This window comes from Bombina bombina, chromosome 5 (genome assembly GCF_027579735.1).
Source record: "Bombina bombina isolate aBomBom1 chromosome 5, aBomBom1.pri, whole genome shotgun sequence".
Classification (NCBI taxonomy): domain Eukaryota; kingdom Metazoa; phylum Chordata; class Amphibia; order Anura; family Bombinatoridae; genus Bombina; species Bombina bombina.
The window spans coordinates 1,002,040,255-1,002,053,051 of record NC_069503.1 but is presented as its reverse complement, the minus strand read 5'-3'; positions in this window follow the sequence as shown (position 1 = coordinate 1,002,053,051).

Sequence of the window (12,797 nt, the reverse complement as noted above, 5' to 3'; positions counted from 1 at the left end):
CAATCGGAATTCGAGGGACGCCATCTTGGATGACGTCCCTTAAAGGAACCTTCATTCGTCGTCTAGTCGTCGGAGAAGAGGATGTTCCGCGCCGGAGGTCTTGAAGATGGAGCCGCTCCTCATCGGATGGATGAAGATAGAAAATGCCGCTTGGATGAAGATGTTTGCCGGTCCGGATGTCCTCTTCTTGCCGGATAGGATGAAGACTTTGGAGCCTCTTCTGGACCTCTTCTTGCCGGATAGGATGAAGACTTCGGAGCCTCTTCTGGACGGATTGGTGATACCCGGCGTAGGTAGGGAGATCTTCAGGGGCTTAGTGTTAGGTTTTTTAAGGGGGGTTTGGGTTAGATTAGGGGTATGTGGGTGGTGGGTTGTAATGTTGGGGGGTAATCTTTTTTTATTTTTTTGTAATTTAGTGGGGGGTTTTTTGTTGTAATTTAGTGTTTGTTTGTTTTTTGTAATTTAGTTTAGTTGATTTAATTTGAGATAATTGTAGGTAGTTTATTTAATTAATTTATTGATAGTGTAGTGTTAGGTTTAATTGTAACTTAGGTTAGGATTTATTTTACTGGTAATTTTGTAATTATTTTAACTAGGTAGCTATTAAATAGTTATTAACTATTTAATAGCTTTTGTACCTGGTTAAAATAAATACAAAGTTGCCTGTAAAATAAATATTAATCCTAAAATAGCTACAATGTAATTATTATTTATATTGTAGCTATATTAGGGTTTATTTTACAGGTAAGTATTTAGCTTTAAATAGGAATAATTTATTTAATAAGATTTATTTTATTTCGTTAGATTTAAATTATATTTAACTTAGGGGGGTATTAGGGTTAGGGATAGACTTAGCTTTAGGGGTTAATACATTTATTATAGTAGCGGTGAGGTCCGGTCGGCAGATTAGGGGTTAATACTTGAAGTTAGGTGTCAGCGATGTTAGGGAGGGCAGATTAGGGGTTAATACTATTTATTATAGGGTTTTTGAGGCAGGAGTGAGGCGGTTTAGGGGTTAATACATTTATTAAAGTGGGGGCGAGGTCCGGTCGGCAGATTAGGGGTTAATAAGTGTAGGTAGGTAGCGGCGACGTTGGGGGGGGCAGATTAGCGGTTAATAAATATAATATAGGTGTCAGTGATGTTAGGGGTACATAGCTAAAATGTAGGTTGCTGCGGTGTCCGGAGCGGAAGATTAGGGGTTAAAAGTGTAATGCAGGGGTCAGCGATAGCGGAGGCGGCAGATTAGGGGTTAATAAGTGTAAGGTTAGGGGTGTTTAGACTCTGGGTTGATGTAGGGTGTTAGGTGCAGACTTAGGAAGTGTTTCCCCATAGGAAACAATGGGGCTGCGTTAGGAGCTGAACGCTGCTTTTTTGCAGGGTTTTTTTCAGCTCAAACTGCCCCATTGTTTCCTATGGGGGAATCGTGCACGAGCACGTTTTTGAAGCTGGCCACGTCCGTAAGCAACGCTGGTATTGAGGGTTGAAGTGGCGGTAAATATGCCTGTACGCTCCCTTTTTGGAGCCTAACGCAGCCCTTCAGAGATTTCTCAATACCAGCGTTGTTTAAAAGGTGCGGGGCAAAAAAAACATGCGTAGCTAACGCACCCCTTCTAACGCAAAACTCTAAATCTAGGTGTTAATGTTATAAAGTCTACAAGTGAATAAGAATGTGTAAACAGATATCATTTAAGAACTGAGTGTAATTGTAATATGTGTAAATACTCAACAACCAATGTAAGAGATGTCTTCTTCTTTACTCTGTTGTATTTTGAAAAATTCAATAAAAATATATATATAAATCTATATATATAAAAAAGATATTGCACTTGCGCTACAGTTAGCGCACCACTCATAATCTAGGCGTTAGTGAGCTAACAAAGGTGGAAGAAGGCAGCAGCAAGTCGCATTCGGTTCTTTTCGGAGCTGGATTCATTCTTGTGAAAGTGATCTCAGGCTGCTGCCTTCTTTTGCCTTAATTAGCTCACAAAGTACAATAATGCACATAGTAATGCAGGGTCTGCAGGGAGGAACATGTATTGTACCTCTGAATAGCACATGAATATTGATGCTGGACAGCACTTGTCCTGTTCCTCCCTGCACACCCTGCAGCATGTGTAACTCATAACTCTCCAACTTAACATGGCCAAAGTGGCAACTCTCTTCTCGAAAAGCACACAAACTCTTCACCCTGTGTCTCCCTCCGGTATTTACTTTACTTTAACCCTCTTTTTTACAGTTGCATCTTTTGCTTATTATTTGCCTATCTTATCTACCACAACAGTAATAGTGTGATTATCTTACCTCATTGCTTGCCCTTCTCTGATTCCCCTTTACCTCCCGGAAATAACTGCTGTTTAATTTTTCCCCTGCAAATTTGACTTTCTATAATATATTGTGTTTCTGTTCTTTTTGGAATCTACTTTGTTCTCGGCATTGTTACTATGTGAATGCAATAATAATAATCATGATTTTTCTACCAATAAAATAAAGAATTTCCCTATAGTCTCTAAAATAACAACACTTCTTTTTAAATGCATAATTAAGTTAATCGTGCTTCTATGTACACAAACATAAAACATAATCTGCTGTCATTTTAAATTATTATACCACAGTAAAATACCACAGAGGCAGAAGATTTAATATAATTAGCACAGGGGTGCCCATACTTTAATTAGATGTGACATACGTTATGTGATTTTTGTTTTTGTCAGTGTGATCTGCTTCTGTGTATGCTAAAAATAGGAAAATATCAGCTTTCTTATATATGTTTTTAAATGTATTTTTATACGTATAAATGTGGATGGATAGATACATACATACATGCATACATATAGGGGTGGAAAATATCAATGCAGTTTACTAGTCAAGGGTTAAGTCCACGGATCATCTTAATTACTGTTGGGAATATCACTCCTGGCCAGCAGGAGAAGGCAAAGAGCACCAAAGTAAAGCTGTTAAATATCACTCCTTTACCCACAACCCCCAGTCATTCTCTTTGCCTGTGCAAGGAGGTGGTAGAGTTTGTTATTTTTAAAGCAGAACTGGCTGTTCTGTTTTTTCTGGGGTATAGCTGTGTTCCACATCAGTCTCTTCAGTAGAGCTGTGGTGGCTTTTGAGCATCTGGAAACTTGTGGGTTTTTTCTCTCACTGTGCCTTCCAGGTTTGGTGCTGCCCTATCCTGTATGCCTGATTAGGATTAGTCAGACATTCTTTGTTCCATGGGTCAATGGAGGGAGGAAGCCTTTCTATATCAATGTGCTGCCCTGCTGCTGGGCAGATTGATCTCAGGTAAGTGTCTGTTTGTTTTGTCTTATTTTAACAAGAAAAGTTTATGGCACTTCTCTGGGAACTGGGACTTTGTATTCCTATATGGGGTTTACTTTATTGGCAGTATGTTTTGGGCACTGTGACACTTGAGAAGAGGCTCTTTGTTCGCAGCGGTGTTTTGCTGCGTGTGTGGCTGTCGGCTTTTTTTCTATTATCTATGGCAGTCAGACCCTTCCCCAGGATAAGAGAAATAAGTCAAAGGGTTGTCAGAGTAATTTTTGTTCCTTTTGTAACTTTGCAGGCAAGCCTTCCTCCTCTTCCTCCAAGCAGGAACAGTCCAAGTTCTCCTGGAAGTCCAATCAGTCTTGGAACAAGGGGAAGCAGTCTAAGAAGCCTGTCTCTGACTCAAAGTCAGCATGAAGGGTCTGCCCCCGGTCTGGGAGCGGATCTTGTGGGGGCAGACTTTCTTTTTTCACTCAGGCTTGGTTTCGGGATGTTCCAAATCCCTGGGCGGTGGATGTGGTGTCCCATGGATACAAGTTGGATTTTAAAAGTTTTCCTCCCAGGGGCAGGTTTCACCTTTCAACATTATCTGTAGACCAGATAAAAAGAGAGGCATTCTTAAGATGTATTCAGGATCTTTCCGATCTGGGAGTGATAGTTCCTGTTCCAGTTCAGGAGCAGGGTCTAGGTTTTTATTCCAACCTGTTCATGGTTCCCAAAAAAGAGGGAACCTTCAGGCCTATTATGGATCTCAAATGTGTAAAAAAAATTCTCAGAGTTCCAACGGTCAAGATGGACCCTATCCATTCCATTGTTCCTTTGGTTCAGGAGGGACAGTTCATGACTACTGTGGATTTTAAGGACCCATATCTGCATAATCCCATCCACAAGGATCATCACAAGTTCCTACGGTTTGCGTTTCTAGACAAACATTTTCAGTTTGTGGCCCTTCCTTTTGGTCTGGCAACGGCCCCCAGAATTTTCTCGAAGGTTCTGGGAGCGCTGTTGGCGGTGCTCAGGTTGCGGGGTGTTGCAGTTGCGCCTTATCTGGATGATATTCTGGTTCAGGCATCATCTTTTCAACAAGCAAACTCCCACACTGAGTTGTTGTCTTTTCTGCACTCCCACGGATGGAAGGGGAATTTAGGAAAAAGCTCATTGGTTGCTGCCACAAGATTGGTATTCTTGGGGACCATTATAGATTCTCTAGAGATGAAGATTTTTCTGACAGAGGTCAGAAGAAAAAAGATCTTCAACTCTTGTCTTGCTCTTCAGTCCTCTCCTTGGCCATCAGTGGCTCGGTGTATGGAGGTAATTGGTCTGATGGTTGCAGCTATGGACATCATACCGTTTGCTCGGTTTCATCTCAGACCTTTGCAATTATGCATGCTCAGACAATGGAATGGGGATTATGCAGATCTGTCTCCCTGAATTGTTTTGGATCAGGCGACAAGGGATTCTCTTCCGTGGTGGTTGTCTCAAGATCTTCTCTCCCAGGGAACCTGCTTTTGCAGACCAAACTGGGTGATCGTGACCACGGATGCCAGTCTGCTGGGATGGGGAGCTGTCTGGGGCTCGTTGAAGGCTCAAGGTCTATGGAGTCGATTCTTCCCATAAATATTCTAGAGCTGAGGGCAATCTTCAATGCTCTTCTGGCCTGGCCTCAGCTAGCTTCTGCCCAGTTTATCAGATTTCAGTCGGACAATATAACGTCAGTGGCTTACATCAATCATCAGGGAGGAACTCAGAGTTCCTTGGCCATGACAGAGGTTGCCAAGATTATTCAGTGGGTGGAGGCTCACGACTGCTGTCTGTCTGCGATCCAGACAGACTTTTAATCTGGGGGAGTGGGAACTTCATCTGGAGGTGTTTTAGAGCATGATTCTCAGATGGGGACAGTTGGAGTTGGATCTCATGGCATCTAGTCAGAATGCCAAGCTCCTGAGGTACGGGTATGCTCTGGCAGTGCGTTGGGAGTTAAGTCTGGCTTATGTGTTTCCTCTGTTTGCTCTTCTTCCTCGGTTCATTGCTCAGATCAAGAGAGGGCATTGGTGATTCTCATTGCACCAATGTGGCCTCGCAGGATTTGGTATGCAGATCTGGTGGAGATGTCATCTCTTCCACCTTGGATACTTCCATTGAGGAAGGACCTTATACTTCAGGGGCCCTTCCAAATCTCATTTCTCTGAAGCTGACTGCTTGGAGATTGAACGTTTGATATTATCTAAGTGTGGGTTTTCAGAGTCGGTGATTGACACTGATTCAGGCTCGTAAGCCTGTGACTAGGAAGATTTATTATAATATATGGCATAAATATCTTTATTGGTGTGAGTCCAAAGGTTATTCTTGGAGTAGAGTTAGGATTCCTAGGATTTTGTCTTTTCTCTAGGAGGGTCTGGAGAAGGGATTATCTGCAAGTACCTTGAAAGGTCAGATTTCTGCTTTATCTATTTTGTTGCACAAGCGTCTGGAAGATGTGCCAGATGTTCAGTCTTTTTGTCAGGCCTTGGTTAGAATCCGGCCTATTTTTAAGTTTGCTTCTCCTCCTTGGAGTCTTAATTTGGTTCTTAGAGTTCTTCAACAGGCTCTGTTTGAACCTATGCATTCTTTGGATATTAAAATGTTATCTTGGATGGTTTTGTTTTTGGTTGCTATTTCTTCAGCTCGAAGAGTTTTGGATCTTTCAGCACTGCAGTGTGATTCTCCTTACCTTATTTTTCATTCTGATAAGGTGGTTCTGCGTATTGCCTTAGGTTTCCTTCCCAAGGTTGTTTCAGATAAGAATATTAATCAAGAGATTGTTGTTCCTTTTTTGTGTCCCAATCCTTCTTCTCATAAGGAGCGTTTGTTGCACAACCTGGATGTGGTTCGTGCGTTGAAATATTATTTACAGGCGACTAAGGAGTTTCGCCAGTCTTCTTCTTTGTTTGTTGTTTTCTCTGAGAAGCACAAGGGTCAGAAAGCTATGGCTGCTTCTCTTTCTTTTTGGCTGCAAAGTGTTATTCGCTTGTCATATGAGACTGCTGGACAGCAGCCTCATGAGGAAATCACGGCTCATTCCACAAGGGCTGTTTCTTCTTCTTGGGCCTTCAAAAATGAAGCTTCTGTGGAACAAATTTTCAAAGCTACCACTTGGTCATCTTTACACACTTTTTCAAAATTTTACAAGTTTGATACTTTTGATTCAGCTGAGGCTTCTTTTGGGAGGAAGGTTCTTCAAGCAGTGGTGCTTTCCATTTAGGTTACCTGTCTTTGCCCTCCCTTATCACCTGTGTCCTTTAGCTTGGGTATTGGTTCCCAACAGTAATATAGAAGATCCGTGGACTCACCGTGTCATTAGAAAGAAAAGGAAATTTATGCTTACCGAATAAATTTATTTATTTCTTGACACGGTGATTCCACGGCCCGCCCTGTATTTTTTTAAACAGTTCATTTTTCTATAAACCTCAGACACCTCTGCACCTTATGTTACTTCATTTCTCCTTTCCCTTTGGTCGAATGACTAGGGGTTGTGGGTAAGGGAGTGATATTCCCAACAGTAATTAAGATGATCCGTGGACTCACCGTCTCAAGAAATAAATAAATTTATCAGGTAAGCATAAATTTCCTTTTTTTAGATATATGTATTCTCATAAATCAGCCCCCCTTTGATCCCCCTTAAGTGAATTTTTGGGAAATGGTAAAACACATGTTTATTTTTAAAGGAAAATCTAAATGCCAATTTTCACGTCAGTAACATCATCGGTTTTTGAGATATATGTATTCTCAGAAATCAGCCCCCCCTTTGGCCATCCCTTAAGTGAATTTTTTGGAAATGGTAAAACACTTGTTTTTGTATTTTTCAAGGAGAATCTAAATACCAATTTTCACGTCTGTAACATTGTCTGTTTTTAAGCTATAGGTATCCCCATAAATCAGCCCCCTTTTGACCGCTTAAGTGGATTTTGGAGAAATGGTAAAACAGGTGTTTCTTTATTTTTCAAGGACAATCTAAATACCAATTTTCACGTCTGTAATGTCGTTGATTTTTGAGATATATGTATTCTCATAAATCAGCCCTCCCTTTTGACCCCCTTAAGTGGATTTTTGGGAAATGGTAAAATACCTGTTTCTTTATTTTTCAAGGACAATCTAAATACCAATTTTCACGTCTGTAACATTGTTGGTTTTTTAGATATAGGTATCAAATCAGCCCCCCTCTTTTGACCCCCCTTAAGTGAATTTTGGGGAAATGGTAAAACACTTGTTTCTTTATTTTTCAAGGAGAATATAAATACCAATTTTCCCGTCTGTAACATTGCTGGTTTGTGAGAGATAGGTATTCTCATAAAAAAGTTCACCCCCCTTTTTCACCTCCCTTAGGGACGTAATTTCCAAAAATCCTTCCTTAGTGGATGCCTACGTCATAAAAACAACGTACCTTCCAAATTCACGTTTCTAGGTTAAACGGTTTGAACTGGGCGTTGATGAGTCAGTCAGTCAGGACTAAACACGAGTTTTCACACACTACCAAAACTTTTTATAATCTCTCATCTTATTGTCTTATATTGGTTTCTTTTTCTCTACATTCTCGTTTCACCTTTATTATATCCATTTGTTTTCATTCATTATTGTAGCTCTATTTGTGCATGCCATGCCACCCCCCACCCTTTTTTCCTTTTGTTTTGCCTCTCATCTTGCTTATTTACTCTCCTTTATTTACTCTTTCTGGCTATTCTCATCTATATTCTCCTTCAGACACATCCTCTGCTATTTATGACACCCCTCTCACCCCCCTACCTCCGTCCCTTCCATCTGTTGTGTGTAGTGTGTTTCTATATCAGATTGATCAGTATTGTTTTAAACCTGAGGAAGGGAGGAAAACTCTTGAAAGCTTGTCTTTGAAATATTATGTAAGTCCAATAAAAAAGGTATCACTGCATACTGCAATACTCTGGTATTTGAGCGTTTTATATATATATATATATATATATATATATATATATATATATATTTATATACTGTATATATGTATATGTGTGTGGGTGTGTGTTTTACATAAGGTCACTGTTGTGGTATTCAATTTCCTTATGCAGAGCAAATGAAAAAATGTCTTTCAACTTGATCCCATACTATCATTACAGGTTAAAGGGGAATGGGACCGTCTTAATATCTGCCAATCAGTACATAGAGATCCACTGATAATACAGATAGTATGGGAAATCTGACGTAACATTTGTAAAACATAAATAATTCAATCAAATAAAATCATGTCTACTCTGTATCCTCCACATTGTACTTATACCATATTTTCTCTTTACATGAAGAAAAAAAAGTACACAATAGGCTGGAAGGTTTAGATCTCTCTATCGTGGTGTTAATATATTATGCTATATCTTTGAATAAGTACAAATGGTCTCCAAGACGATTAAGGGGAACAGCAAGTTTGTGTTTTCCTTCACTTTTAATAGAATAAAATGTATTTTCTCATCAGGTGCTCCGATATTACATCATCAGGTTCCTTGAAAACAAAAATCATATGTGACATGCACATTTGTCTGTTCTATGTGCTCTTCATCACAAGGCTGTAAAATACTGCATGATTTTCTGCTCGTAGCTCCAGTTCTATTTAAACTTCTTGAAACACATTTCTAAATCAATCAGTAGAGTTCACAAGTATCAGAAGTGATTATCATGCTAATTATATCTACTTAATGAGTTTCAGCATTGCAGAAGCAACCTCAACCTGAAGTCACACAAGTCTATTTAACAGGATTCTCCTATCAAATATTTATTTTTACATTAACCAATGATCCATCACTTTTTTTATCGCCTGAAGCAAATGAAAGGAAAAGGGAGAGAGCACATATTACACTCAAATTAGACAAGTCATCCATAAAGACCGTAGGCTACTCTGATTACATAAGGATAATGTGTAACATTCATGCATTTCATATTTAATTGTGGCATTGAAACCTAAACAAGGGTTTACAAAGTAACGATCAGATAGACAGAACAGTGATGACAACAGGCATTTTTTGCTACATTTTAATATTCAGTAGAGATGTTTCGACACAAAACAATGCACCAACAAAACTGAAGGAAAATTAAAAAATACTGAAGAAATTTGTCAATATTTATTTACAATTACATTTTTTAAAGGGTTTAATACTTACCTTAACGTGCTCTTCATGCTCTCCAGAGCATATTAAGGTAAGTATTGTATCTACAGGTGAACTTTTCACCTGTAGCTTTGAAACATTTACGTAAATGTTTAATGAAAATTCAGTTTTTGTTTCGTTTTAAACTAAACGAAAACTGAATAGCGCAGCTACAGAATATTCAGGGAAATTAATTTCCCTGAATATTTGGAATGAAAATTTCACCGAAACAAAATTTTCTGGGCTGCACATAACTAATCTACAGTATTAACAAATAATTAAAAGGACAGTAGAACGTTAAAAATACAATTAGAGGAGAGAGTTGGCGGCAGGATGAGTGATTCAAAAGGCACAAATTAAAATATTAAGCCTGGTCTGTCTAGGGCTATAAATTCAGGGACAGGTGAGACATCCTCTGTTGCATTAATAGAGAGTATTATGAAATAGACAATAAACCTTGGGAAAAATGTACTATGTGCTGAATTATGTTACTTTTGTTTAACTTCCAAGCATTACATCATATATGAGTTGTGTACATTTTTTTCTAGTTTAAAAGTTAGATATGAGTGATATTTGTATCTTTATTATTAAAAAAAAAAAGGTGGAAACAGTTGTGTTATTTACTTGTGAGACGAAATATGAGGAAAAATAGACCCAACATGTATTTCATGACTTATTTAAATTGTGCTATTGAATATGTTCAATGTAAAGTACTGGGGAAATTTACCTGGTGTGAATCCACTACAACTACGTTATTAGGTTGTAGTGACCTCACATTTAAAGAAAAAAGGATGTACAAAACACTTTACATGTATTTTTTTATTTTTAATTTAGTATTTTTATTGAGGTTATGGAAAGATACAACATGTGTGAAATGCCATATAATATAAATATCAAGATACATGACAACCAGAAATATTTGGAATAAAGCGAAAAAAAAGAGGACCATAAAAAAAGATACATTAAATCTGTATGGCTTATCATCTGAAACCTCTGTTTTATATTATTTTCTGAAATGAGTTCCTCTATGAAAACAACGGGCTACTTTTGAACCCAATGGAGCTGATGGACACTGAAAGAGGAAATTGGCGTTGAGAGTGCTCACTTTTGGACCTAGTGTTTAAGAAAGCAAGATGGGGAAAAACAGCAGGTCAGAGCTGCTTGGAAGAGATGAAAAAGGGGGAGAGAAAATGAGATGAGAAGAAAAGGGAGTGAGTGAGGGGCGGAGTTGTCTTAATTCCAAGACAGCAATGTGAATGGGGCAACTAGAGGGCCAAGTCAGAGATATGGGCTCTGCAAGTGGGGCAGTACCTGTGGGTAGTTAAGGCTAGGAGTGGAAAGGTCTCATTAAGGACAAAACTTCTAGCATATTTCGGTTGAGACAGGTAAATAACTCATGTAACACTAAACCTTAAGCATAGGAAACTGACATAGTTATACTATAATAAGGACTAGATCCTGATTGTCAGAGAATATGCATTAGGGAAACTGAAGGTATTATATAATGTACATAAAGTCCCTTGTGTAGCGACTTATGGTTTTACTGCTTAATATATTTATTGCTGCACTTAGGTAGTGAGAGTCATAAAACATATTTAGATGTGCCACGGTAGCAAATGGCGGTAGGCTTATGTGCGGTATTACAAATAAGACATAATAACATTAGATAAAACTGTGAACTCACACATTCTCTATGGAGCTACCTAAAGCATAAGAGAGCGGCATTAGTACAGTTATGAACTGAATAATTAAGGGAATAGGTGTAGGCCCCACTGAAAAAGGAAGCATTCTATTTATAGGCGGATTAAACCTCATTAATATGACAAATTGGTTATATATAGAAATGAAGAACAAGGGAGGTTAGTGAACACATAATAGACATTGGGGCTCCATAAGAATCACATTACATAAGGCCAACTTAGTCTCTAAGTAATTATGGGGTGAAAGACTCGTCTGCTTTACCTCAATATAACCCCTGACTCTGCAGCTGAGGAGGTGGTCACAGATAATTCTGAAGGTCAGAGAGGGCTCAAAAGCTAAGTGGCTATTGAAGAATAAAAGAACTATTACTTAAACTGTACTAGGAGTAACTAATGTCAGGAGAGAGCACAATTTACATTAAATTCAACAAATATATAACAGGCCACTAACAAACATAGAAAGACATACACCCTTATCAAACATGAGCATTCTCATTAAGGCGCCTGTGTCTTTAGTTCCTGTATAATTAGTCCAGACTACCATAGCTAGATCGAAGCACTGGGAGTTTATGTAATGGAAGTAAAGTACAATCACCCAATGTTTGCAGCCCACTGTGAAAGACTCATGGAAATGTCCAGCAGGTACACTTGTAAGGAAGCCTTATGCAAGAGCGGGCAGCTATGGCTTCTATATTGTAGCGGCTACATTACCCTACTCCAGTCCTTGTGTTTTGACTTAGGGGCAGAATACAGGCAGGCTGTGGTGCTGGATCGTATGGTATGTAGGTCCTACTAGGTAGCTGTGGAGTCAGATCGCAGGGTAACCGCGGCATACTGGACTTAGTGTTGCAATACTTTGCCTTCGGAGTAACCATGCAGACCACAGGCGGGAGACAAATGAGCGGCACTGTTTCAGCCCGAGAGCCATCTGGAGATAAATCAGTAGCTGGTGACGACGTACTTGCAGTTTCATACCATGGCTCCACTGGTAGGGTACAACAAACGGGAGTTGCTAGTGGTGCTAGTAGAGGCCCCGCTTCTCGCTGTTGAGGGCATGTTTCTTCCGCGTTAGCGGTGATAGGCAGCAATTGACCCGACTGTGTGTTCAGCCCAGTTGATTCCCCTATGTGGGGCCCAGGATACCTTTTATCGTCCATGTGTACAAACACTGAACACTGAAGGGTGTCATAGCTCACATGCGGCGCGTCCGGCATATGTCTTCTAATTGTCTCTACCTCCTCACTTGTTGTCAGCGCAGCTTGTCTCTCACTCATAGCTGTTCTAAGCACTGCTACTAGTTCATCGTGGTGGGCATCCATAGAGAGCATCAACTTGTTCAGCATAGAGATAATTTGCCCCTCCATTGTGTGTTATGTATATCCAATGGGAGTCACAGTGCGTGCATGTTCTAGAAGATGGAGTATCGCCTCACACAGCAGATGTAGCGGGCCAAAAAGAGTCTTGGGCTAGTGTAGAGTCTAACGCTGTTTTCAGAGCCATTTTAGGGTTCGGTACACTCTTCAGGGCTTAATAAAGATTAGAGCTGAAAATAAGATTCCTTAATGTGCTCAAAATAATAAAGTTTTTATATAAGCAACAGGAGCTCTGAAAAGATGCATCTTTCCACTTCGGCAGTTGGCTCCGCCCCCCTACATGTATTTTTTTATTAATTTTGAATACCCCC